Below are 24601 nucleotides of genomic sequence, written 5' to 3'. Positions count from 1 at the left end.
AAAGCTATTTATAACCTGGAAGATTCATGACTTGCATAACAGAGTTGGTCATGAAGTTCACAGCTACCTCAAATCCCTTAACTGGTCAGCCTTAATTGATGTATGATAAGCAGCCAGTAAAATAGTCCAAAGTGTCATTCCTCAGGGGTTACCAATGCACATATGACTTCACTGAGGCAAAACACAGTAACTTGGCGTTTTTCTAAAATATACAGCAACAAGTTTACAGATCCTGCTCAAGACTTAAGCACTGAGAAAAGTACTGGTTGCTCAGCATTTTATCATCATCTGTGAATGAGTTCTCATATTTGTCCTCCTAGAAGGGAAGTCCACAAGTAGCAGCCACAGAAGTTTTCCAAATCTGATTTCTCTATGCTTGGCACTCCAAATTATTTCACTGATCTAATTTAAGGGAAGCCCCATTACTGCAATAATTTATGCTCTGTGCAATGTTCTCCAAGTGGCAGAATAAGCAAGAGTACAGCAAAATTAGAAACAGAACTACACTCTTCCCCAGATGTTTTTTCAGAATATCTCTCACATGCACAGGTTAATGGTATGCCCCAGTCCTGTGCTTTATAATAAAAAACTATATTGAATTATTCAGAGGCAAACAGTTGTGCTTTGTGATATTATTTTTTTTCAGTTGTAGCAAGGGAGATGGATACAGGATGGCTGTTACCTTATGACCACTTCCCAGGACAATTTACTGGGAGAAACATTCACTAATAACACAGCAAGAACAATAGAGGATCATGAGAGATACATGCAAATAGGTCTAAGAGCTGCTGTTTGCTTGTTTGCTAAAGCACAATGGAAGCTCCAGCTCTGTAGATGGTTTGTAGCCCTCAACTGGTTTCACCCCTCCTCTCTTACCCATCCTTCCCAGATTTTCAGTTCAGGTTTAACTATTTCTAGGGTAGGGCCTGTTGAATAAAGAAAATCACAGAAATGGAGAAAAAATAGTTTTGCTTGTTCAGTCATAAACATACACAGAGGTGGTTCCTCTTCTCTCAGGGAAAATAAACTTGTCATCTAGTAGGACAGCACTCGAACAACCAGCTGACAAAATATTCAGGGAAAGAGAGCTCTCAGCCACTTCTGAACTACTTAGAAGTCTTCAGTATCACAAGTGCAAAACACATTAAATGATCTAAAATCCAGCCCTACACTGTATATGTCATTAGCTTTTCAGAAGACCTTGACGTAACTTGGCCTAAACTCTTGCATTTTCCCAGTCCAGATCTTTATTTGGATTACCATACAGGAAAAACTTCAAAAATGTGGGGAGTGCCTGGCCAAAGCCAGAGAATAGCTGCAAAATGCAGCAAATGGGCAAAGATATCAGTATCGCATGTGTTGCACAGTACAGCAATGTCTCATCTTCTGGTGCATTACCACCAGACAGACAAAGAGGAGCATAGTGAGATACAAGGAGGATGCATTATGCATGACTGAATTTTATCTGGAAAATAGACAGCTGATGAAATAGTACTATTCTCCTTGCAAAAGCTGCAGATGAAACACTCCTTGGTATTTGAGTTCTAGCATTCTCTGACCTGCATATTACCTCAAATGTTGGCATGGGAGCTGACATCATTAGATGAATGCAACTAAACCACTGTCAGATGTAGCCCACTTCCACGGTGCTTTTGTGGTCCACAAATGACATGTGCATTGACCTGCAATGCCTAATATTAAAACTGTGTATCTTTGTAACACTAGGCTCAACCTTCTCTCACACGTGCACAAGAAGTCAGACTACCACCAAAATGAAATTTCATAATAGCCTCAAGAGAAAACAACCACATATCAATGACAATTTTGCAAGCTTTCATTCTTCTAATATCCTGTAAAATATTATACATGTACATCTTTCAACACTCTCCATAGGTTGTGCATATGCATCAGTATAAAACTGTGGTAGCGTGTGTGCAACACTTCATCCTACAAGGATTGCTAACACAACCATTGTGACCTCCATCCATCTTGAAGATAAAAACCTCAAAATCCTAGAGAATGCCCTTGTTGTTCCTGATCTGCCATTCTACATGGACATCCAAAGTGACATGCACTTAACTGTCATTGATATAGCCTCACTTATCCAGTATGTCACAACAGCTACAGTCATGTAGCCATGTTCTTGAGAAAAGTGACCTTTTATCAGTGATAGCAAACTGAAAACCCATCACTAATCTTATCACATTTTTGTTTTAATGTTGCACCATTACAGCCTGTTCATCGAGGTCACTGCATTGGCTGTGCAGTGACCATGGGTGGTCTCTCCAGACGGGGCGCATGTAATGAAGCTGTGGAAAAGTGACAGTGCACACGGTAGTGCAGTGCCCTCTGGTTTGATTTGATGTGAAACGTCAAATGCTGTTGACATTCAACATTTATACTTGTTTGCTTTGCCAAGACACAGATTCATTAGATAATCTCTCCTGTTGATATTCTTGTGTAAGTAATTAAACTCTTATTGACACATGATACATAATCCAGATGTACCATGTCCTTCATGGATTTTCTAACCAGCAGCCCAATTCTCTTCCACATTCTGGAACAGTAAATATTTAAGAATTTTACAAAAACCGCATCAGCTTCACCAGGGTATGCAGAGACCTGTATTCAATAATCTGATAGTTGAAACACATAGCTAGAAGATGATCTCCTGGCTGTGTTTCTTTATTACATAGATGACTTTATTTGTGCAATTTCTTCAGGGTTATAATACCATTAGAAATAATGCCAGGAAAAAAAATAAAAAAATCCTACTGAAATATTTTGGCAAAAAAAACTCAAAGCTTTTAAAATTATGTCTAGCAGACTATTTTGTCCAAATCTACAATACATTTGAGCCATGAAAGGGAAGAACGTAAGTATGAATATACTCTCAATGTCACCATATTTCAAAATACAATTATATCCAAGTGTTGCAGGAATTTATTTTTCTGATTGGTTTCCTGGACACTGAAAAGTGTCCTGATGGCACCGGTGTGCCTCACAGCCCTGCCAGCCCCCCTCAGGACCATCCAACCCTTGTCCATGGCCCGGGAGCCCCTTTCAGCCCTGTCTGGGGCCATCAGTCTGCACTCCTGCCTGGCCATGGACACCTCATTGTTTGGGACTCTCTCCTAAACTACCAATTAAAATAATGAATGATGAAGAATCACCAAAATAAATCTGATATAACATATAACAGAATTACATGGCACAGCCTTTTCCCTTCCTCCCTTTAGTTGTACCTCTGATATGTGAGGTTTTACGCCATACTTTCTTCTCAGGAGCACATTTTATCTAACAGATAATTGACATCATGTATTTTAGGCTTGCTCCTTTATCTGTCCATTTACCACTGCTCAGCCAGAAAGCAAAGCTATAAAGACCAGTGCCAAGTGGCATTAAAAAGGTGAAAGCTGGCATTCAGAGCAGCCCATCACTTATGCGTGCATGAAAATTACAGCAACCTTGACTAACTCTGACATGATATAATTGGTAACTGATAGATAGGTGGAAGGCATATACATTATCGTAAAAGAGGATAAGTGCATATGTGCACAGCTGCTTAGGGCTGACTGATAGTGTTTTTGAGGTAGTAAGTGAATAAGGCTGCAAAGCCTTGGCTAATCACAGCAGGACAGCTTTGATCTGGCTCACATTAGCTATGGAAATGCTCAACAAGGACAGAGACCAGAAAAGATCTTAAAGTAACATTTACCACAGACTGAATGAGTGACACTAATAATGGCTGTGCATGCTTAGCATGCGAATAGAGTTATTAACTAATTAGGTGATACATTATACAGATGCAAGAGAGAAGGCTGGTAAACAAACCTTAGTGAGTAGGAAACAAACTGAGCTATAATTCCTTCTCCACAGTCACTGAACAAGAGCTGCTACAGAGAGGACTTCACAGAGTACACAGCCAGACCTCTGCTTGATTCTTGCTACATTAGATCATAAAGCAGTCTGAATGTTGAATCTAAAGTCAAGTGCTACATCCGGGCAAAGTAGACTAAGTGGTTGCTGGAAGAGGTGCGATTAGAAGCAACCAGCTGTAAGCTATGGGAGGAAAGACTGAACACTGCTAATATTGGGTCAGGCTGTTAAGTAACCAGATGCCTAGAAGTGAAAATAAAAGCAGGTAGTGATGCTTCTACAAAACGTTCTCCCAGACTCCAGCAATTTGTAGTTTCGGGACCATTGAAACAAATAAATTTAACAAATCTCAAATGATTTCTCACCAATTATCTTGTTATGCCTGTCCCAAGCCTTCTGGCATTTACAGCTTTCCTGACCAAAGGAGCTCATCTGGTCACTGGTAAGGTGTACGAGGAGCCTCATGATCTCTTTTGAACCTTTCTCCTATTAATTTGATTGAAAGATTTAAGCTATTGTATATGAAAAGATCCTAGCAATCAGTTATTTTGCATCATATCTAAGCTACTTTCATCTAACACACCTCTATGATATTGCTGTCAGCAGTCCCTGTTCCAGGCTGGAGAGCCCTGGGTTTAATCAGTAACTGCTGGAATGAAAGCCGTCTCATAACTCTTATCTGCCTTTTCACATTCTTCATTGCTTTTGCTAGATCTACTAGAATTTTTTGTTTTATTTATTTTTTTATGAAATTGGGAGCGGGAGGGGAGGGTACAACCACTTATATAAGTGCTAGTGATAATTCTCACCTAAATATTCTATCTGGTCTCCTTACCCTTGAAAACATTTTTTTTACTTTTTTTTTTTTTTTAATTCAATGGCAATTTTTTTAGGAGCCTGTGGTAAGGAAGCTCATGGTACACCTCTTCGAAGTCCTGGTAGATGAGATTGAGCAGGTATCTCTCCCCCCCTTTCTCAGGATTCCTAATGCCTTCTACACAATTACTCCTCTTCACAAGCTTATCTAAGTATCCGGGAAATATTCTTTACTAGTTTTTCACTAATTTGCCAGTTACAGATAGCAAGATTATTAGAGTTTAATTCCCCTAGGTCTCCCATGCAGCCCTTTCAAAAATTACTGTCAAAACTAACAACTTTGAGGCCTGAAATGCAAGAGATTTTTGAACTTCTAGCTACATACCCTAGTTACTTGTTGAGAGATTTCATCCTTGAGCCGAACTTTTATAGGTACTGGGTAAATACAGATCTGCTTCTGGCAATCTGCTGTACCTCAGTTTATCTGTTTGTTCTACAACTTCCACTAACACTTCACTGAGACACTGAGTCTGATGAATGTGCTCTCAAAAGAATTCCGGCACACAAACCTCTTGAAGCTCACATGCATTGAGCATGATCTCATTTGGTTTTCTTCTAGATGTTTACCTTCTCTGAAAGCTCCTTTCCTGTGGTGGTATCTATTGGCTCAATTTATCATCTCAGTAGGCTCACTCTTGGTGTCTTTGAAATCAGGTTTTGACATTGGACTTGGGTTTGGTTTCTGCTTTTTGGTAGCCTATCCTTCAGTTTTCTTGCTTGTTTTAGCTTTTATACGTAACTAGCAAATGTTTCCAGTGTTGTTTGAGCTTTCTTAAAAATACTATTTTGTTTTTAACCACTCCCAAATGTTTTGCTACTGAGGTCTAGTAATATATATATATATATGTATATATATAATTTTATTTTATTTTATTTTATTTTATTTTATTTTATTTTATTTTATTTTATAACTGCAAAAGTGCAGTCTATAATATTCTATAAAGGAGCAGTAGCTAGTATTACTTCTTTTTTTCACCATTTATCTCACAAAGTTTGCTTAAGGATAAATAGCACTTGATCTAGCTAGTTTTCTATTCTGACAGATTTTGTTTTCCTAGGATGAAATGCTGCTCCCATCAAAATGAACAGCAAAGTTCCTATTGTTTTGCAAGCAAAATATAAGGTACATTTATTTTACTATTTGGCTCATTTCTAAAGGTAGAGATAATGCTACCCAATTATTCAGGCAGAGAAACCTGAACACCAATTGTAATTGGCTTGCCCCAAAATTTTACAGTCAGTGGCGAAACAACGATTAAAACATTTTGATTCTCTTTCTAAATCCATCTGAACATACCTTGTACTGCTGAAGCCTCCATTCCAGTACTGTGTGCAGGTTTAGGCACCACAATACAGGAAGGACATAAAACTATTAGGGAGTGTCCAAAGGAGGACTACAACGATGATGAAGGGTCAAGAGGGCAAGATGTTTGAGGAGAGGCTGAGGCCCCTTGGTTTGTTCAGTCCCGAGCAGAGCAGGCTGAGGGGAGGCCTCATGGCGGCCTGCAGCTCCCTCACGAGGGGAGCGGAGGGGCAGGCGCTGAGCTCTGCTCTCTGGGGACAGCGACAGGACCCGAGGGAATGGCATGGAGCTGGGACAGGGGAGGGTCAGGCTGGGGGTTAGGGAAAGGGTCTGCACCCAGAGCGTAGTCGGGCACTGGGACAGGCTCCCCAGGGCAGTGGTCACAGCACCAAGCTGCTGGAGGTCAAGAAGCATCTGGATAATACTCTCAGACACATGGTCTGACTTCTAGTTTGTGCTGTGTGGAGACAGAAGTTGGACTTGGTGATTCTTTAGGGTCTCTTCCAACTCAGGATATTCTGTGATTCTATGTTGTTCTTGTGTAAGAAGTTTGGGATGTTAAGATTCCAGATTTCACCTGCACTTTGAGCAACTTATTTGCTTCAGTGGCTGGATTTACACCCCAGTGACAAAAAATGGCACAATGAAAGCAGTACTTCATGCCTAGCCTAGCTATGTCTAGTCTAAGAAATCCTTTTCTCATACAGTTTTCTGCTGTATTTCTTCATGAACCACCTCAGAAATACAGATAAAAATCTAAATTCTGAACTCCAAACTTTCCCTTTTTCATTATTATTTCCCTCATTTTTCATGTTTGTATCACAATGCTACATTCACACATCAGTAACAGAGATGTAGAGAAGTAGGCTGTAAAGGTGGAACCTGAAGGGTAAATAAGCAGAATAATATACATGTTGTGACAAGAATGATACTATTAAAAACGTTATTTTCTTTCAGTTTCCTTGTAGCCAAATAACAAAACACAATGAAACTGACAAGAAAGTAAGAGCTGGATGTATTAGCTAAGAAATCATGCAATAGTTCTTACATTTCTTTATAGAAGAAACCTGTCTGAAGTCTTTGCTCGTCAGTGCTCAGGTTTTCTGTGAACTTTATTTATAAGCTACACATAGAACAACTTTGATTTATGCTCAGTGTGAATGTAATTTCCATGCTGAAATCATGCTTTTCAGAGATCCTTAAGGACTTCTGAAATATGTTTAATGTCAAATTTACAACTGTGAATGGAACCATTTGTTCTACATCTACACTCTTTTATTATTTCCTATAGCATCCAATAACAGATTCTGATCTGGTTCATAAGGGCATTCAAGTTTTTCTGGAAGAGCCACGTTCCCTGTGACATCTACAAAAAACATCCAATGAGTTACTTAGACTTTCTGCAATTCAGCTGCTTGGTAATATCAACAGAAAGATCAAACAGTAAGAAACAGGAGCCTATAATGCACTTCAACTTTTCCTTAAAAATAAATAAATTAAATAATTAAAGCGACCCTTAAAATTCAAAAGAATTCCACCTTTCAAAATATATTGTTTGGACTGAGGATGTCCTCTACTTGACCTCTGTCCCAAGCTGGTTTTGTTGTTTCTTTTCAAATATCACTCAGGTCATTGTGTGTTCCTGATGTTGCTAACATTCATTATTGAAACTAAGTGTTTTCTATTGAAAACCACGCTTCCTGTCCCTACAGGCTTACTCCTTAGAAAGGAGAAGAGGCTTAACAAGGTTTTCTTGTAAGCTAATTCCAGTAATAAATGCATGAATTGGGAACAAGAAAGAAATGATGAGAGACTGCTGATTGCCTGTTTTCAGGGTCTTCCTTTCAAAACAGCATGTTCTCTTTAGAGTCCTCAAATGCTTTGGCCACATGAAAGGCTAATGTGTTTTGGACTTCAGAAACAAAGACTTAAACTCTCAAGCAGATAATGTCTGTTCTGGTTCTGTAGGCAGTAACAGAACCACAACGTTATTTCAGGTTATGGATGTAAGCAATGGTTGAAACAAGGGAAAATGTCCTTTTATATCTTTTATGTGCAGAAGGGTGACACTTGCACAGACCTGTCCATTCAGACTCAGGCTGGAAAACAAAATGAAACCTTCAGCTATTACTTGTGATAAAGGCATGAAGGAAACTAGCAGCAGTTAATATTCTACTGCATAGGCAAATATATATATAATAGTTCTGCAGAAGAAAACAAGAAAAACCTGCAGAATTCAGGTGCCAACCTGTAAGAGTTAATAACATGTTTGAATACAGTCTTCTTTCTGTGTTTGCTTCTTTCTTGTGTTTGCAGGTGGAAGGGAATCAGGGGAGCTACTGCATATGCTAAACACAATGTTCTCTCTCATCACCTTGAGGCATAGAAAAGTATAGAAACTCACAAAGCAAGGCAAGGCCACCTTTTGTGTTCTGCATCAGGAATTTTATCACCATAGAACATGCAACTGCTTCTGAATCTGTAGTATGGATCATATATGACTAAAACCACCTCCACAGATTCCTTCCAACCTCAGCCATTCCACAGTTTTGAGAAAATAGGATAATCTCTGCATCTTTGTCTGATTCCTTATTACAACATACTTCTCAACATTACTTGGCAGTAAAAAAGTGTTAAATTTTCGGGGGTGGGAGAAGGTGTGTGTGTGGGGGTGAGTTTATCTCCTAATGTCAACACTTTAAATATGGAGAACAGGAAAGTTAAATGGGCTGAAGTTTTGTGGTTCATGTTATACCCAAGAGATAATTTTAATTTATTTTAATGAAAACTAAGGCATCTGACAGGGTACAAACTTGTTCTCTTCCAAAGAAATCAAAACAGATCTTGCATATCTCATCCAAAGGTCAAAACCACAGCAACAATTCAAGGTATCCCAAAAAGATTCTGAAGCCCTGCTCAGGATACAATATTGAAGAGCTAAAACAGTGAGAAATATGCAGAAGATCAGCAAGATTAAGCAGAGATTTTAAGCCAAAATAGATATTATATGAACTTTAAGTATTGCAAGATTTGTTCTTCCCCACTGTTTTAATACTGATACGATAATTAAAATAAAATAAAATAAAAAATGCAAAGTTCATTTTTTAGTGTGCCATCTAGAGGTAACTCAAAGGCAGTAACTAAAAAGAGATGAGCAGCAATTCCAGTAAGTGTAAAGTTGGATTACTGAGGTCACTTTTTGTTTAAAACCACAGTTTTCAAGATGGAGAATGCAAAAGATACAGATAAGGGCGGGTGTAACAGATATATCTTCATCTTCTACATCAAAATTGTGGTCATAGATGAGCACTTTGCAAGTTTTACTGCCTTTAGCTTTTTATCCCTACAATAAACTGATTTGTTCTTGAATTAGGTGCATGACTTTTACTGATCTGAGAAAATTACCCCAAAGAGTGGTTTGTATGGCTACAAAGAAACCGTAAAGAAACAGAAAATTGTGTTTTTTTTCTCAGAGGTTAACCTCAAATTAATTATTTAGATACACTTTCCCCATGTAATTTTAAGATTACACTCTAAAACAAGTACAAACGTTTTAGCTGCTGAGATGCTTCCTGCTATATATATACTTGCCCTACTGATATACAGTGCTTCCAGTAAGGCAAAAAGTAGCAAGAGGATAGGAAAGTGGCTTTAGGTGATACAGAAAATGTTATGTACTTCTCATACAGATTTACCACAACAAGCAAAACAAGCTTCTTGTATTCTATCTTCTTTTTCAAGACCTTTCAGGGTTTCAATATTATTGTGCTCTATTGATTGACTGCTCTCCAAACAGACTGCAACGGCAGCCAGCATTGCTTCCTAGTTATTTCCAAACAATACTTGTGGTTTTATAGACATCACATTTTGAGGAAACATTTGCACATACCCATGCAACTAACCCTGTTCTAAACTAGCCCCAAATGAACTCAAAAAGCCGCATATACTAATCTTTTCTGCAAAAGAAGTGGTAGAAGTTGTTCTTACAAAGGCATGCTCATTAGAAAAGCCAGACCTTAACAGCTCTAGGGAAGAGCTACTTCTGCTATCTGTTCCTTATCTAGCTAGCCCTTTCCTTTTAACTGGACTTACAGACCACTTTAACCCACTCTCCCAGCAACTCCATTTACTCTGCTTCAGGCTGTCTTACTGCAGTGCATTATAGACTGTGCCTGCAGCACTGTGCTTTTCCTTTACTCTTTCGCAGGAAGATTCTCCAGGGCTCCTGTAATTCCTGTAGCTGAGGGTAGGGAGATGCTCAAGTGCTTCCCTCAGACCCCATGCTCAGCAGAACTGTTGAAGGGTTTTAGGGCTCCACCAATGCTGGCACAGAGTATATCTGCCTGAAAGTTGGCATTTCTCTAGGTGTTTACCAGCAAAGAGCTAAAGCTCTTGAGTACCTTGTTTTCAGATTCAATATACAAGTTCTTCTCCTCCTCCTCCTTGAAAATAAATAAATAAATCACATTATTTCTTTCTCTTGAATAAACAAACCACTTCATATACTCTATTTTTTTCTGGTTAAATTAAACATTCGCTTGCACAGGGCTACATGTAAGTTATAGTTAAACATATAACCTCAGGAACATTTTGTTCTTCCTGATAATGCAAGATTGCCACTGTACTCAAAATGAGAGTTAGTGACAATGTCAATCAGTGTATTATTTCCCTAGTTAAGGTAATTGTTATGCAAGTTGATTCTGTGAGAAACACTCCGTAGCCAATAACTTAGGCTCAGGCGAGGATCTCAGTGAAGTAGTAATTTATTTGCGATTGCAATGGCGGGCGCCCCACAAGCAGGAGAGAGCGCATCTACTAGTTCCAAAACACAGTTTATATACCTTTTGATGGCAGGACCCTACCCTGTTTCCCCATTGAGTGGGTAATCCAGGTTCACAATCTATCTGATGCTTCACAAACAATGCATGGCCTTCAGTTGCCGGCCTGTTAAATTTCAAATTTCTTTTGACATTTTTACTGCTTGAAGTGGTAATGTTTCTTCACTTATCTGACTTGACACCGTGATTTTCACCTAATTGTCCTAAGGAGTCTGGTTGTCTGCATTTTACTAGGTCGCCTGCTAAACTTTCTTATCACTATAAGCATATCTCAGTACCACATTCCCTCCTTCTAAACAATGCAACTCTGCAAAAACAACATTTCTATTCCCACAATTCTGCCATCACCACACCAGGTTTTTGACATCTTATGTATGCTTTCTTTTTAATCCTCCAAAGAAATACACTTTTGATTGAAGAATTTTAGTGAGGGTAAAATTTCTGTAGCTATTCTCTGAAGAAAAAGAGAAGTCATGGCACCACTGAGTTACTGTCTTACTTATATCTAGGCTCTTTGACATACTTCAACTTGCAGCTCTGGGTCCCAGGACAGTCATAAATTCATATAGTGTTGTTAGCAGTGCAGACATTTTAAATCTTGAATTCTTTTAGAACTGAAGAAATTATCTGGGGTGCTACTACTTACTTGTTATTTTGTCCCTGTGTTCATTGCCTCTTCTCCAGAACTTCAGTTTAGACAGATTCTGTGGTGAGTCCTCCTAGAGAAGTATTCTATACTTCTATTAACAATATGGAGGGGAAAATATATTTATTTATTGCTGTAATCCTACATTTTACAAGTTTTGCATTATCCTGAATAAAAGGCAGCAACAAGCTTTAAATTACAACCACACTAGCAGGGTCATAAATAGATGAACAGTTGCAATCTATGCAACAGTTCATATTATTTTATGACCACCTTATTATTTGCCAATAATAATTATTTGCATTACTTGCTTATTACAGCACCTTATTATTTGCCAAAGATGAAAGAGCCTGAAGAACAGGTGTTTTTTATTCAGTGTTCCATGTGTCCAGAAAAAAAAGGACTTTAGGAAATTGACACCAATATATATAGAAAGCAGATTTACAGTATTCTAGTCAAATGATTTGCCCAAGCTCATTATTAACATCTCATTAAGTCTTCAAAGGTTTTGGTTTCGTTAATGTGCAACAATTTAACAAATCATTCAGATACAATTTAACCAGCTTGACAGATTTTTATTGTTAAGGAAAATCTATGGATAGCTAAAGTTAATGCTGTAATTTTCCTCTTTTAAGAAAACTATTCTGATTGTATGTTATTTGGGATTAAGAGAAAAACTCACAACAGGTGCTTCAACTGAACTCTGTGTTTGGGGCCTTTGCAGTACATAGAGGTAATGTCTAGGAGTTTGCTTTGTTACTTTTCTGTGTATCAATGTTACCTACTACTTTTATTTATACTCTGTTGTGTGAGTACAGTTCTTTACATGTGGAAATAGCTTGGAATACCTAACTAAACATTACTGCAATTATTTTCAGGGGGGAATAAGGTTCCCTATTTACAGAGGTAATCTTTTAATATAAGATGATCTATAACTATTCAGTGTGCAAGAATAACTTTTGTGATATGCAGCATCTAACACTAAATTATCTCTTGAAAATTTAATGTCTTAAAACCCCAAAGTGTTCTGGACTTTCTGCATTAATTAAAAATGGAAAAATAACAATGCCTTCATAGTAGGACTGTCTGGGTGAAGAACTGAGACTTAATGAACTCACCTGAAAGCAAAATTTGAAATTTTGTATCTATGAAACACAATGGCAAAATACTCTAACAGGAGTAAGGTCAGCATTCCATTGACATTGTAGATATGACCAGTAGCGTTTATCAATACTAGAAATAGCAAAAGCATTCTGAAAAGCCTGATATATTTACAAAATAACAAGCATCTGTGTTTTTCTTTTGTTGTTGTTTTGTTTTGTTTTTTAAATGAAGCTCATATTTTAGCCACAAAACACGTTTAAGTATTTTAGTAGTTTTGCTGCATAGTTGCAAAATGCCTCAACTACTGATGCTAGTAGAAAGAAAGTTGTTTTAGGGGGAAAAAAAATAAAAAATAAAAAATAAAAATAAAAATAAGAACGACAAAGTGCTGTTAACTTCTGCTGAAGTAGAAAACGCCAATGCTTCCTTCAATGCATATGGCTATGGAAGAGAGAGGAGATATCACTGGGTCTACACTGCACATGTGAAATGAGGACTATTTTTCGCTGTCTTACAGAGTGGAAAAGAAAGTTTTTCACTTCACCCATATCATCAGTGCCTTTCATTTGATATTTTAGTAACCAGTCATTATCACAAGACTTTTCTGCAAGCCTTTGCTTCCATTTTGTTTGAAATAGCTTACTATTAACAATCTAACCTAAACACTTTTCAATACAAGTGAGATATCATCACTACCGTATATAAACAACTCTGACATAATTACAGAGAGTACAGCAGATGTACAGGTGCTTATCATTTTATCAAAGCAGATTTTGTCAAATCAGATTAAATACAACTCTGTACCTTTATATTTAAATTGAGGTTTCCACCCTTCCTCCCCACTTCATTACTTAAAAAGAATTTGTCTTCAGAAAACATTCATCCTGGAACAGCCAATATCTTTTAGTTAAGGCTGACAGGAGATGAAGCCCATGTCCTTTGAACTGTAGCTGTCTTCAGTCATCAGCCATTTTTCTGTGGACCTCCACCTCATTCTTTGACCAGAATGGGCAAAGTTACAGGATGATCCTGGGCTATGGAGTGAAAGAAGGTCTTGGCTTTAGGACCCACCGTTCATTAGTGTGAAGTAGCTGGAAATTACCTGCAAATAAGACAATGGCATGCAGGAAAAGAGATTCTTCTGTCACGGATAAGACTTGAACAGCAAGGTGTACCCCTGCATTCATAAGCAGGAATTTATTTATTGCAGGAAATGCAGCAACAAATCTTCCAATAGTCAGTAATTATGTATTTTTCTTTTTCAGGGTGGTTGATCTGAGATCTATGGTTCTAACACACAAGAGCTTTAACTTCGAAAAGAAGCTGGAATTTATCTGTGCAGCTTTGTTCCATGGAGGTGACAGCCCCTGCTATAATCACCATTAAGTTTATATACACCACAGATAGATCACAAGTTAGGAGCTGGGTAATCTTCTGTGCTGAAGATACAATGTTCCTTGTGAAGGACTGGAGCTATTATTTGTTAGAGATTTGTTTTAGGTTTCTCCCTCCTGATTAGAGGAAAGGCTAGCTACTTGTAAAAAGAAAACCTTCAAAACTTCTTGGCCATCTTTATCTGCATGTTTCCCTCTTGTTTCCAACTCCAACAGAAAAAATAAAAATAAAGTACTATCTAGGGTCCAGGGGCACACTCTCCTTTCCCACATATATTATTTCCAGAAAAAGAGAATGCACATTTGTTACAGGCAGGACAACCCACAGTACGTTTACCATGAAAAATATGGATCCAGAAAAATACAGAAAGTTCCATTTTTCTTTTAAGTGAATGCACCAAAGAGATGAAGGAGTCTCAGCTTTCTTTTAGCAAAACAATATATTAGAGCAATACAATCTCTAACTAGAGAGAACTGAGATTTGCTGCAAGCAACAGACAAGATATAGAGATATTCAAAAAGCAACTATCTTCTGACTTTGAAAAACAAAGTCTCTCCTGCTGTGTTGCTTCATAGCCCACCAGTAGCTGCTTGGGCTGAAAAGGTTGTACACATGCAGGAGAGACTTCTCTTTCATGTCTGAGGAGTAGCTACGACTCCTTTCCCTTCATCAGATGAAGGCATCCTCCTCTCCAGAGTGCTCCGTCCCCTTTTTAGCTTCATGATCCCAACTCCCAGCACTGCTTCTCCTGGGACATGCACACCTGTCCCCAAGGAAGAATCTATATCCCTGACCTTCCAAAGGAATCCACAAGAGAGCATCCAGCAGCCAGGACCAAGGCTTCTCCACTGTCAAGTCATGCTCTTCTGGCAAAACAGTCTGCAGCAGGTACCCAGCAAACAGTGGGCATCACATCGACCTGTCACAAGTGTATCTGAGAGCTACAGCCAAGTCTCTGAAAAGCCCAAGAGGCTACTCTTTCTTACCAGCAGACATTTTCTGGACATCATGACTGCAAACTGTTACTTTTGCACCTAGACCACAGCTGTTTGCCCATCCCTTTCCTACCATCCAGAGACTTTTTCTCCACCTTAAAGCAGGAGTCATGGGGGAGAGACCCTAGGAATAGCCACCATGTACTGACATTCTGATCAATAGTACATTGCCTTGTGAGCACAAGGACAGTTTTATTCTGATAAAGAACAAGCTCTCTCTATTTACAGTATTTACCAGCTCTGCCCAGTGAGGTACAGCTACTCCCAGTGAGTTCCATTATTTTGACTAGAGTAGGTATGGATCGCGCAGATGTTTCTGAAAGTGGGACCAGTGTCAGTTTTGGTCCATTTCTCCAGTGGTAGCATCAGTAGTCTTTGCATCAGGAAAATTGTAGGATACATTAACCCTCTAAGGACAAACAGACTGATCACTGAAGATCTTATTAAAGTACTATTGAACAGTCTTACATTGTAGTAAGACAGAAATGGTCTGAAAGCATGTATGAAAATGAATGAGAGGATTTCCTCCAGCTTTATCAGTTTAATTTTAATTACCAGTTTGATTTTAAAATTAAACTCTGCATGGTGATGTCTAATGTCTTTTGGTTTTAAAATAATGCAAAAGTTACCCTCAAATTAGCATAGATGCAAAAATTCAACAGTAATAAATTTCAAAATTGTACAGCAAGGTTAGCCTCAAATAAGAACCCTAAGAATCTAGCACTAAGGAAGAGTAGAGAGGCAGCCTCTAGGAGTTTCCATAACAGAAAAAAGACCTAAAAAACTTGACTGATTAGCATATCAGTGGCTTCCCATACACGTGCATGGAGGCACCTGGATTGTTTTACAGGGCAGAAATGAAGCACAGAGAGCATGCGAATCTCCCTTCTTGCTGCAACATATGGTACTCTATTAAAAAGGCCTTTACATGAAAATCTCTAGGACCTAGAATGTAATGATTCAAAAGTCTTCAAGAAACCAACTTCATCTATCCTCAAATATATTTCTGGTTATTGTTCTCAATAGAGCAAATTGAATCATTCTTCAAATGGAAAACTTGATTAAAATGCCAAATAAATAATAACCTTGCTTCCTGAAAATATAGAGTATTCATGTAGACTTGTGCAAAAACCTGGAAACACCTGACTAGGCAAACTTCAGGTTGTGGCTGTTGATGTTTATTTTAAACTTTAAAGCTTAGAAGTATTAAAGACAGTAAAGGAAATTCAACACTTTAATATGCAGTGAATAGAACAAGCAAAATCCCAACTACAGTTGGAAGTAATGTGAGCACTTTGGCCTAAGAATTCAGTGCTGCATAAAAGGATAGAAAAAGCAATAGCAGGACATCCCCTTAAGGCTTTGCTCAAGTTTATTAACTATGAGATCTCTATTAGCTTGAAAATGTGAGCACCTGGAGTGAGCTCATTTTAATAGTTTCACCTGCTAGTCCCTCATAGTGCCTGTTTCTTGGCAAATAATCCACATTAAAGAAAATGTAACCAAATGAAGTCTCTGGTGTGCTCTTCCATCACAGCAAGTACACACAAATATTTATAAATAAGCACTGTGACTTTATGAAATAAATGTGATACAACATAATAGCCTATTTTCTGAAGTCTGCAAAGCTGCATTCAGCTAACAGGAATGAAAAGATCCCCAAGAGCTGAAGTGTAAACTGAATGGCATCTCTCTACAGGGGGCTGCTTCTTACTGTGGCAGGCTTAGGTAAGTACTTTCTCTAGCTAAAGAAAATCATTGCAGCTCATTGCACCAGTCTAGAGAGAAGAACAACATAAAAACTCTGCTGCCCAGTCAGGCTGTGAGCTAGGTAGGAAACATCACAATGAAGAGCAAATGAAGACTTGGCTCCTTTCCCCAGTATTCAGAGTGCCATAAACTAATCTACCTTTTAAAATATGCCTAAATTTGTAATCTCCAGAGGCTCTTACTGAAGATAAGTCACTCCACCTCAAGCATTATGTAACATTAGGCAAAAATATTAGATTGCCTGCTGTCTTGCAGGACTGAGGTTTCTTAAAGATGTGAAGTCCTAAAGCCATAGAAGATGATATATTAGGAGGAAAGAGAAAGACTAATTTGGATTCCAATTTAATTGGAATTTGATTTTTCCAAAAGTAGTTCACCCAAGAAACTCAGACTGATATCAGACATGCTGTTCTGCTTGTTGTTAGGGCTGGTGAACAGGTTGCTGCACCTGTCCAGACCCCCAGGTACTTGGTGCAGCCATCCTGCCAGAAGTTATTATTCAAATCAAGATGTTGTTTTTGCTGCTCCTCAGCATAACTTTAGAAAATCTGTTACTGCAAACACATTACCCAGCCAGGCTCATTTTAATAGAGCTGTGTGAGGGAGCAAGAGCATACCCACTACTGAAGAGCGCTTGTATGCCTAATATGTAATCAGCAAACTCCAATGCCTTTGAAATAGAAATAGGTGATGGGCCATCTCATTTGAATCATAGCATCTGATCTGCAAACAAAATCCTTTGAATTAATCAAAGATTTAAAACAAAACATAAGTACCTATCCTTTTAACATGACAGCAGGGTGCTCTCTCTGTTCCGTTAAGCGCATATAATTGGAGTCCAAGATTGCACAAGCTTCTACATCAATTTCTACTTTGTTTTTCAAAGCATTCTGAAAAGACAGAATGAATCAGAAAAGAACAAGAGGCATGCGGACTGGTCCTCAAAGTACTTTTTAACATTCACTGAGAAGAGAGAGTTCAAAGGCAAATACTGCACAGTAAAAGCTTCCTCCCTTGTTTCTGTTTCTAGAGAATTATCTTGTATTCTGACCCGACTCAGAGCAATGTCAATGAAAAATGAAGGCATTTCTGTGAGCTGAAACAAGAGTAGACTAACAGCTTAAAGTATTTTCTACACTGTTTGGAAACAATTTCAAATAAAAACAGAAGAATCTTTGACCTTCAAGAGGAAAAGAAAAGTGTGGCAACTTCAGACTCCAACCAGAAGACATAAAAACAAGAGGAAAGGGTGTGAAAAAGTTAATGACAATAATTACAGTATTAACCTTTCCTTTAATGATGTTAACTCAAAACATGAGCTCTAAGTGTTCATTTTTACCTTTAAGAATTCTCTCCTTTACTGATAATAGAATTTGCTGCTTCAACTGTTTTGTTAGAAATGGTTTGAGAAGAAACTTTTCTTAAATCCATCGACTTATTATTACCCTGGTTGTGAAACTAAGTCCAGGTACCTGAATGCATCTATACCACAGACAAAGCACTGACTGTGGAACAATAGAGAAATTCCTGACCTAACCCTGAATTAGCTATTTCTGATACTAATCTTACCACATACACACAGTACATATAAGGACTAATTTAGCCAAAATGATATGTCATACGTCTACTTTAAACTTGTACACATCTTCAGTCATCTTAGAGCAAGAAAAATGTTTTTACATTTTGAGCTTATCATTCAGGAACTGATTCAGAAGTTTGATTTTCTGCCAATAGCAGCAGAAAACAGCTGCCAAAAGACTGCAAAAATCTTAAACTAAGGAAGTAATATAACCTGCTTACATCTCATTCTAATCTTTCAGAATAGTTTAAATCCTGGAATGTGGAACTTTGTAGACCTCCTGACATTTGTCTCCAGTTTCAATTATTCCAGGGAAATTATTCCTCCAGTGTACATTCAATTCTTTTAAGCAAGAACACATTGCTTAATATATTCAGTTTAAATTATTTTTGTAGCAGTGAGAGCTCCATGGTTCACATGATTCATAACAGGTCAAAATATTAAAAAAATGTTAATGTAGCAAATTCATTATACAGAGAAAAGATAATGGTTCACAAGGGCCTCCTGGAAATTTGGTAGAGATTTTAAATATCTGATTGAGAATATTTAGGCAAAAGATTTATCAAAGAGAATATACAGACCCTAGTTTTCATTAGTGGTTGTATTACACAGAGTGTGGTAAATCCCACAGAGGTTGCTGTATATTGTAAACAAGACTTCCAAGGTAAGAATAAATGTATTGGCTTAAATTTGATCAGTAGTAAATCTTTTATGAAAGGCAAAATGAACACCTGAGTACAAAATTTATTACAGGTTTGTAAAATTGCATCTAAAAGCAAAAAGATGATAGAAAGACTTCTGAACTACTGCAGTAATGAAATCTTTCTTGATTAAGTATATGCCTATTCCCAAACCTGAGATCAAGGACTGCATAGGTTATCGAATAAAATTTCCATTTTATGTCCAGTTTTACCTCTATTTACATTTCTACAAACTTTCTCCTATCCATTACAGGCAGATTCCTCCATTTTATATACAAAAACTGAAAGTAAAGAATAAGTGATTATATAAAATAGTGATGTGTTTTATAAAATTGGAATTTCCTTCTTTTCCAGCAGCAATTAAACTTAATATCTGACTGCAGTTGGTCTTATATTAGTTTGTTCTTATTATCCATGAAGACATGAGCCAGAAAACAAAACCAAAAACCTTACATTTGTCTTCTAAACATATTACGATATTAATCCCAGTAGCACTCTTTTACATTGAATTTCACTGAATATTTTTTGATTGCATTCAAATAGTTTTCCTCCAGGCCTTTTTTTTTTTTTTTTTCTTTTTTTTTCTTCTTCTCCTCCTGAGTTATCATTTCAATTAATTTCACCAGGGGCTGTAGGATGTGCTATGGATACTGAATACTAGCATTAGCTCTTTAATGTATATGTCCCAGGTATGCTTACAGTCATATGCATCTTTAATCATACTTAAAGAATATAAATCACTGACAAATATTTAGCTTATTGAATAGACTGTTGAAATTAAACTGCCTTTCAGATATAAGACTTCCATTGGGTCCAAAGTTAGGTCCAACTACAGGCATGTGAGCAAGAGCTCCTCTTGCTTTTCTTTGTGAAAGACAAGCATGTACAGACATAATTCACTACCTACGTTGCCTATCTTCACTTCAAAAAGTACTGAGAAGTAATAAGCACAAGAAAACTGACTAATTATAGAAATCCATAGCAGGCTTTGAAGATACTTATTTGTATCAGTGCAATGCAGTCCCAGTATTTTTCAATAATCTGTAATTTAAAAAGCACTAGGCAAAGCTATTTCATAGAGCTACGCATTTTGCGTGAAGTTACTAAAGTGAGCCTGAAATTTTCCAGAAGTATTAGCCGGCTAGCTTGTGCTCTAACTGATAATGAGAGGTGAACTGTAGGGCGGAGAACATTTAGATTCCGATGCTGAAGGAGAGAGCACAAAGCTGGTGGCATTATAATGCAGACTGAATGTCTATTTGGAGCCAGAATATAAATAGAGATAAATATATCCCCAGGGAACAGATTCTTTGGATTAGGGAGGGTGCAGGAGAAATGGGAGTGGGGGGGGAACTTAAAGACCTTTCCTACCTCATGGAAAACTTCACAAGCTTTTTCGCATTAATAAAATGTAGTTGGTTTGTTGCAGCTGAGGTTCTAAAGCTATTCATCTCTTGGAGCTATGAATTCAAACGAGAAGTCTGTCCTTGAAGGTGTATTACTTTGACAGTTTAGTTACTTTAAAGCTTTTCCCCCCACCCCCACGAGAAGTTAATATTAAATTTTTGGAATTAAAGTTTCCTAATGTCACCAGCTAGCAATATAGCTTGCTAAGGCAACCCATCAATTATGCCTTAGACATCCTGTTATATTATTTGTAAATGCAGGTATGGCAGAGTTAAAGAAGATCTCGTCTGATCTAATAATTTCTTTTCTAGGGAAGTGAGAAAAAAAAAAAAAAGAAAAAAAAAAGGAGAAAAATACACAAGTAACTAAAAACATTTGCATGTGTACAAATCTGTCTAAAAAGGTTTGCTAAACACAAACAGTAAGTACCTTAGAGTATACCAATATAGGCATCCAATTTACTGAATTGTGTTGTTTATATCACCTTCTATTTCACTTCAGAAAATGAAAAATGGATTGCTTTGTGTAGGAGAATAATCCAATCTGCAGTGGCATAAACACCAAAGGAAATGTTGCACCCAGCTTCTATGAAAGAAACACATCCATTGATTTTTTAGTTATGGTAATAATGAATGTAATAAATTGCACCCTAAGACACTACAGCTTTCTTTGGCTGAGGAAGCACTTTCATATGAAGTTATTCTCAGAGTGTTATCTAACTAGGTATCCATGTGTTTTTAAGCTCAAATTATTCTTCACATCAGCCTCATTAGCTCAAAAAGTAAAGAACTTAGTCCAGTGTTTAACCCCTATCACATCTTCGAGAGTCAGTGCTGTACTGAAACTAAATGATATGAAGAAACTGGTGAACTAATAGATTATATTTAGTAACATACCATCCAAGAATTCACCCACTCTGCAAAAAGCAAGGGGAGGGAGAAGGGGGAGGAGAGGAAGAAAGAAAAAAAAAAAAAAAGAAAAGAAAAAAATGCCCCTCTTCCTTCTCTTCTTCCAGCCCTGATTAAATTCACTTTTGTCAGAAAGCAACACACCTGTGGCCTCTCAGCTCCTACTCTGCTTGTCATCTGATTTCTGTTTCCTAATCTCAGACACCTGTGCTGGTGTAAATTAGCACTTCATGGGAGCTCTCTGGCTTTCTGACACCTGTATGGTCTGACAGGTACTCCAGCAGAGAAAGAGGAGCAGTAGCACTGCATTTTCCCCTTTATCTCTCTGTCTTGTATAACTTCACAATTGGTTTAAGCCAATATAAATGATGTGGCAGAAACACTGGGCTGGTGTGGGGAATGTGTATCCTGACCTGAAGAAGGGAACATTGGACCTGGATAATTGAAGGGACTGATAAAATGTACTCACTGCTCTACAATGAAAACATTTGCTTGGCCCTCTCCTCATGTTTTCTAACAGGTAAATGCAGAGCAGCCTTGCAAGCAGAATTTTGACTTAGTTAGTAAAAGAACTATGATGTGCTTACTTTATAAAGCCTCCACTAAGGGAGTCCATGCACTTCTCTGTTACTCCAAGGTATTACGAGGGCTCTATAAATGCAGGCCCTGACTGCCCCCTAAGCCTGTTCACAGCCCTTTGCTGTACCCTCAGTTCATCATAACCTCAGGGCCCAGTGTCTCCAAAACACACACAGTTTGTGTCAAATTGGCACAGTGTGCCAAAATGTGGCACAGGAGGGACCTACCAATTCCTTCAACCTGCAGGCACCTTTCTCATGCTGCCTATGCCACTTACAGGCAGCTTTCTGCACTGAGAGGTAACGCTGCTGACAAGAGCCCACATCATCCTTTTTCCAGGTTGTATCAACTGACTTCAGTTTTGTGTGCAACAAAGAGCTCCACAAACCCTACTACTGCAGTGATACCACCAGAGGCGAGCCTTCTGCTTCCTGACGTGGCTCTCTTCCGCCAGCAGTTGGGTCTGCAGTGAGAGGGGCCCATGGCAAGGCACCAAGACTCCCCCGGGTAATATGGCTGGTGGTGCCCCTGGGTCCCTGTGGGGTGCTGCAGGCCCAGACCCTTACAGGAGCACCCAGGCAGCAGCAGTCTTTTGTAGACTGAATTAAAAGAGCCTATTGTAAATTGGCATAAATTCATATAAAGTAATTCCTACACAGTGTGACCACTCTGTTGTGCCAGATGGATGGTCCAGGATCTGTGGCGTAATGGGGAATTGGGACATCGGTGTTCAAAGTACAGGGCTCTGCACGTATGGCTGCAGGTAGGCCAAAAAGGAGTTTATTACCTTTCCCCCACGGCACTGCATTTTTCTCACTTATTAGACTTTGTAGCTTAATATGCAATCAAATGAGGATCATAGAGCCATTTCCCAGCTCCTCTGCCAGGGAAGCCATAGGCATGGCAAAGCACAGAAAGCAAGCTGCGGTTCTAGGTCTTGGGAGCAGAGCAGTTACAGGTTGCTTCATTCTATTGTAATAATTACCTTAACTTTTGATTCAGGCAGTGATTATCTCAACACTATTCCCTTTGAAATTGGTGAAATAGAATTGATCCAAGCTGTTTGCACATGCACCTGTCCCCTCATGTGCCTGGATCCAGCTCCCACTGCTTGCTGTGTCTCAGGGAGCCTCTGATGCAATTTTTTTCCACTCTGGGAATTACAAAAGAAGGGTTGAGGTACTCTTTCAGTGAAATGCTCTCTCTTCTGTCATCTACATAGTATGGCACCTCACTTTTTGGCTATGGTAGTGACACAGGCGAGAACATGAAATAAGGTTTTGGATTTTAATTAGTGTGGTTAGAAAATTGGATAAAAATGCAATTTAAGATGTGTCTGTTCAGGGAAAAAAACCTTGATGACAGCAGAGAATTGGACTCATAATGTACTATTCACATACAACTAATCTCCCTAACTCTGAACTGACGAGGATGGTTTTCCAGTAATTTGAACACCAGATGGTTTCAGCTCTCTGAATAATACGAACACTTGTAATGCAATTCTTATTGTGTCTGTTTATATCTTCATTGTAGCTGAGTCAAGTTTCATTATAAGTTGAGAGCAACTTTCTCAACAGAGAAGGAGTCCAATGTGTCCTTCATATTGTACATGTACTTCATAGAATCACAGAATGGTTTGGGTTGGAAAGAACCTTAAAGATCACCCAGATCCAACATACCTGCAACCCCAACTCCTTCAGCCTATCTTCTCCAGCCCCTCGGTCATCCTCATGGCCCTCCTCTGGACTTGTTCTAACAGGTCCATGTCCTTCTTGTGCTGGGGACCTCAGGCCTGAATGCAGGACTCCAGGTGTTGTCTCAGCAGTGCAGAGCAGATGGGGACAATCACCTCCCTTGCCCTGCTGGCCACACTGCTTTTCATGCTGCCCAGAATAAGGTTGACCTTATGGGCTGCAAGCACACTTTGCCAGCTCATGTTGAGCTTTTCTTCAACACCCCCAGATCCTTCCCCTTGGGGCTGCCCTCAATCCATTCTCCACCCAGCTGGTATTGGTGCTTGGGATTGCCCCAGCCCAGGTACAGGACCTTGCACTTGGTCTTGTTGAACTTGATGAGGTTCGCAGAGGCCCAGCTCTCAAGCCTGCCCAGGTCCCTCTAGATAACATCCTTTCCCTCCAGTGTGTTGACCATACCACACAGCTTGGGGTTGTTGGCAAACTTGCTAAAGGTGCACTCGATCACACTGTCCGTGTCACTGACACAAATGTTAAACAGCACCAGTCCTAATACTGACCCCTGGCGAACACCACTCATTACTGACCTCCGCATGGACAGCTGTTGACTGCAGTGTTGACCACATGCATTTAGTAGGTTTGGTGAACAACAAGGTAGAGAAAAACCCCTACTCCTCTGCTCCAAGTGTGCTCGTCAACACTGTGAGGTCTAACCAGCAACTGGTGATGAGTACTGCTCCGCGGGCTTTGATACTAGGACCAGTACTATTTAACCTTGTCATCAACAACCTGAACAGGATGAAATGTATCCTTGTCAAGTCTGGGGAAGACACCAAAATGTGGTGAATCAATACACTGAAGAGCAGGCCTGTCACTCATAGCGTCTTGGTGAGCTAAAAGTGTAGGATAGCAGAAATCTCATGAATT

The 24601-nt window shown here is 38.7% G+C and overlaps 2 long non-coding RNA genes across 2 annotated transcripts; both read left to right on the top strand.

Annotated features, from left to right (window-relative positions):
- Window positions 1-5814: 5814 nt before the first annotated feature.
- Window positions 5815-14295, top strand: LOC140000708 (uncharacterized). The gene is made up of 2 exons (XR_011805870.1): window positions 5815-5878; window positions 13912-14295. It is a non-coding gene; the product is annotated as an uncharacterized lncRNA (long non-coding RNA).
- A 7377-nt stretch (window positions 14296-21672) lies between these two features.
- LOC119714366 (uncharacterized) lies at window positions 21673-22701 on the top strand. The gene is made up of 2 exons (XR_005261491.1): window positions 21673-21921; window positions 22320-22701. It is a non-coding gene; the product is annotated as an uncharacterized lncRNA (long non-coding RNA).
- Window positions 22702-24601: the final 1900 nt, after the last annotated feature.

The sequence above is a fragment of the Anas platyrhynchos genome, chromosome Z, assembly GCF_047663525.1.
Source record: "Anas platyrhynchos isolate ZD024472 breed Pekin duck chromosome Z, IASCAAS_PekinDuck_T2T, whole genome shotgun sequence".
In the NCBI taxonomy this organism is placed as follows: Eukaryota; Metazoa; Chordata; class Aves; order Anseriformes; family Anatidae; genus Anas; species Anas platyrhynchos.
This window is presented reverse-complemented; position numbering and strand designations above follow the sequence as displayed.